The sequence below is a fragment of the Atta cephalotes genome (assembly GCF_000143395.1).
Source record: "Atta cephalotes unplaced genomic scaffold scaffold00015, whole genome shotgun sequence".
Classification (NCBI taxonomy): domain Eukaryota; kingdom Metazoa; phylum Arthropoda; class Insecta; order Hymenoptera; family Formicidae; genus Atta; species Atta cephalotes.
This window is the reverse complement of record NW_012130079.1, coordinates 1,982,343-1,987,116: the sequence shown is the minus strand read 5'-3', so window position 1 is coordinate 1,987,116 and position 4,774 is coordinate 1,982,343. Positions and strand designations below refer to the sequence as shown.

General features: G+C 35.8%; 1 non-coding gene across 1 annotated transcript; it reads right to left on the bottom strand.

The window, feature by feature from the left end:
- Positions 1-4,376: 4,376 nt before the first annotated feature.
- On the bottom strand, positions 4,377-4,460 carry Trnal-uaa. Its single transcript has one exon. It is a non-coding gene; the product is annotated as a tRNA-Leu (tRNA).
- Between the last annotated feature and the right edge of the window lie 314 nt (positions 4,461-4,774).

Below are 4,774 nucleotides of genomic sequence, written 5' to 3'. Positions count from 1 at the left end.
TCCGGCAATCCCGGGTATCTATTTTGTCCCCGAGGAAGAGCGTAACTATGTGAAAACAACATAAAAAAATCTCGCCGCGCATAGATATCGAGTTTTGACCCCCCCGGGCTGGGGTCAGCACTGGAGCGTATGACCATTTTGTCACCCTCGCCGAAAATTTTATTTACGAATATCCTTTCGTTGTGCGCACGAAAGTGCTCGCGCTGTCCGAATTCGTGACGCGACATAAAAGTGCCGACACCCCCCGCCGGTGCAATCGCGGATTCTTTCCGAGTTACAAGCGGCGTAACTTCCGGCTGAATTTAAATGTCCAATTGTCAGCGGCGCCGCGCTCCGAGCCCTTCGACGGATGTTTTACGGGCAATCGACGACGAAGGAATAACTTGTTCCGCAACTTTTTCCGTCCAGCTATAGAATCCGTTATGACATCATGGATGAATTTTGATTCCGCGAGAGAGTTATCTTCGAGTGTTATTGCGATCGGTCGAGCGATACGTATTTGCGGAATTATTTCACGAACGGAAACAGTTTCACATTTAGAGCAGCATTGAATTAACCTGTTTCTCAAAAAACTTTTTCAAGAATGTGACTCACGTTTGTAAAATATAAATTTATGTTATTTACTGTGTGTAACATTTCGAGGTATCGAAAAAGATATCTATAACGTAGATTGATTATCGATAAAAACCCATATAGAACTTTTGATTGATATAGAAAGTATTTAATTCTGGAATGTTATACTCATATTTTTTTTTATATTACACTACGTGAAATGTAAGAAAATTACTCATATGATTAAGAACTTTTTCACACTTTTTAATATTTACTTTATACGTCGCAAGGTATTGGAATGACTGATGCTTAGTTTAATGTAAAAAATAAGCTTTAATGTTAAACGATTTTATTAAATGTTATTTTAAGCTATCAAAATTTTAATAATGAAAACTATACTAAAATCAAAGTTCAGGGATGCAAATTCATTCCCAATAGCATTCCAGGATTAAAGAGCTCTATGAAAAGAATCTCTCATTTTCGGGAGTAATCTCAGGTTTCAACCAAATTGTAGCAACTTTAATTTATACCGAAATAATTTCACGACTCTCTCAACCCCACGACGAATAGGAATTACGCGAGGGTGAACTTATAGAGAGAGAATATTTAGAACAATAAGTCGTGGCGGGTGTTCGATGACACGAAGTGCAGCGGGAAGTGACGGGGCGCGATGAATGAAGATATTCGTAGAGCGAAAATCCGTCAAATAAAGATCACGCCCGCCTCCAGAGATAATAATGCTGCTGGCACAGACGGTTTTTGTATCCTCAGCTTTCTTCATTCTTCCTTCGTCGCCCGCGCTTCCTAGAGACGACAGTGGGGTGCTTTAAATATTTAGCCGGCTAATTTTCGCGAGGATTTTTAAGTCGACGAAGGAAAGTGAGAATTGAAAAGAAACTCGACAACGCGACGAGATCGGAGAAAGAAGCGACCGAGCGAAATGTCCTCTAGACTGAAATAATAATGAGAGGCGCCAGCGCCTTTAATCACGATATTAAACATTTACGATCGCCACGGTGGTGTCCTGCTACACTAAGATTACTGTGCTCCTTTTCTCGTATCCGGCCTCGATCCGATCTTCCCTCTGGTACAAAGCGACTTTCGCTGTAACCCTCCTATGTCTCTTGTTTACGTCTAGTCGCTGATAACCTTACACGATGATCTATCTTGCCTCAGGATATTTTCAACAAGCGTCTAGTCTGGAATGCGCTTTAAGTCGTCTTGAACGAAATGTAAACATGCGAGAGATGCTAAATATTATCATGCATTAATGAGCAGTATAATCTTTGTTTTTTATTTAGATACACGCTAATATGTTTGGATATATTTAGATACACTTTGAAATAAGTTTTTACTTGAAGTAGAAATAATATGGTTAAATATGTCGGAATAAACCTCTGAAAGACAAATCTACTACGATATACCGATAGATAGATCTGGGCTCGAGATTATTGCAATGGACGAGTCGGGGTGGAATATAATTTGCAGTAGAATGGGCAATTCGGGTGAAAGGACCGTGGACACTGGCGAAAAAGTCCATTTTTCTTGGCCGACGTTGCTATCGCCAGATTATGTCCTGCGCAGCTATATTGATGACAATGGCAAAGCCACCGAACCGACTAGCCGGCTCAATCTAGTCCACCGTTTGTTTTGCTTTCACACAATTTGTCATCCATTGTCTGAGCGCACGTACACTCGGTGCCCCGACCACCTCCAATCGTTATTTATTATTTCGAGAAGACGCTTGATTAATTTTTATCTCGTCCTCTTAATGTTTGAAAATTGTTGGCTCGGTTTCAAAACTCTGTGAAAAAGTCTCCCTAATTCCTTGTAATTAACACGAAATAATTTTCCACTGGTAGATCTAAGCATCCAGCTTACGATGAAAATTACATTTTTAAGCTGCGATTTACGGTGACATTGATGCGAAGTGATAGTCCGACTGAACAGAGAATAATTTAATATTCTTTATTCCAGTAACACGATTTCACGGAACAACGAGTACGCGATGCCCGAGCATTAGAAATACGATTTTCCTTTAGCAATCGCAAGGGATGGTTGGAACTGTCAAGAAACATTTTTCTCGAACCTATCTCTCAGAATTTTTTTTTGCATGCTTTGTTCTCCTTCGAATTGAATCATGACAAAGATCTTAAAGTCATGTGATGTGGTATAAAAGATGAAAAATAAAGAGAAAAAAACAAGAACATTTGAATTCACAGATAAGTAGATGTAGATTTCACGTGTCATATTTTTCAAGGCTGTAATTTAATTATTCAGGGGAACAATTAAACATACAATATTCTTTAATTTTAATTAAATGAAAAATATTTATTAATATTTTTCCATTATTAAGTTTAATGTGTCACTTTTAAGAATTATATATTGCATGGTCACAGATTGTAAATTTTTATTTAATAAAAGCTGAAATATCTAAAAAAAAAAAATAAATTTAGTAAAATCATTCAGTGAAATGTAGAAAAGAAAGGAAAGCAACATTTTTTTTAGCAACGTACGCGTTTTGTTTTTTTTCGTTTTTTCTTTTATGTTACCTGGATCTCGAAATCCGACCACGTATTAGCAACGGTATTAAACTGCAGGGGATCTCGCAAGCTCCATTGTACACTCCGCACAAGGGAGTGCAAGGGTTGCCTAAAACGTTCATCTTTTTTTTTCTATTTTCCCCCAGTCTCTTTTTCACATTACGAGATACCTCTCGTGTCGCACTCTCGAACGAAGTCGAGAAGTTCGCGGGGTAACGTGAGAATGACAACAGATGCGCCGGAATGAAATTACAAGGTGTCTCGACATTATGTCAGCGTGTTGTGCTTTTTCAGCGAAATTATTGTGACAGGCATCTCAATGTGCAATTGTCGCTCCTTCTCTTTCTTTCTGCCATCCAATTCCCTCTTTTTTTCTCGCTCTCTCTCTCTCTTCTTCTTTCGAAAACTCCCCTTTGCCATGGGGTGGACACTTTTACGGTGTCAAGTCCTGGTCTTTTGGGAAAAGGGTCTGCGTCGTCTGTCATTTGGCTAATCCTATTTAATCGGCCGCTTTTCCTTTTCGATACACCGATCAGCCTAAAAATAGCGCTTGAAAAAGATCGATAAAAACGCCGGATTTTATAATACTTTAATTAAAGTGAGACGTTCATATCTACTCTCATATGCGTGTAAAATTTTATTCAGCTTTATATATACTGTTCAACTTTATACATATATTTGAATAAATTAAAGATTTTTATTTTAAGAAGATTTAGACTTAGGAGATTTTTATTTAAAAAAATTAACTTTCTTATATTACTTATATTCTTATATTCTTATATAGATATAATATTTATGTTATGTTACATGCACATCGATAATTTTTACACTATTGGCGTTTTTACTATTTATGAAATTGCTGTTAGTTTTATCGTGAGATCAATCTCTTGGAATTAGTCTGCACGACATTACATCGGTTTATCTCGCATTCTCTATGATTATTCATTGAGTCATTTATACTCGGCACAATTATCACTGCCATCAGTCTTTATACTGAAGTCATTTTAAATTACGGAAGCCTCCGTCATTTATCTTCTCGCAGAAAAATCGCGTCATGTCCGCTCGAGATAATCAATAATAAATTACAATATGAACGAAACAAATATTTTATGTTTTAGAAGAAAACAAGAATAAATTATTTATGCATTACAAACTATCAAAGATAAATCTAGAAATGAAGCATTTTATAAAAAAAATTAACAAGCATGTTATTAAAAAATTAAAAAATACAAGTACTTTTTCTTATTGTTTTATGAATACTTTTTGAAAAAAAAAAAGATTTGCTAAGTGTGGGGTTCGAACCCACGCTCCCAGATGGGAACCAGATCTTAAGTCTGGCGCCTTAGACCGCTCGGCCAACCTAGCTTCGTTGAATATCGAATACAAATGTCACTAGATAACATATTTATATATTTGTATTATACAATAACAACGATTTTTACTTCAAAATTCATAAAACATTATTTTATAATTATTTACATTATTTTATTTAAATTTAGTATGTGAAAATGATTTTATTTCTTCGTTTCGTTAGGATTGTTACGTGAATACATACGATTTTTGGAAATATAACAATGAATGCAAATATAAATTAATAATATTTTAGAATAATAGTATTTTATAAAATTTTTAAAATTCTGTTATTTTTAGCAAGACAGGATATTTTTAATTCTGTTATT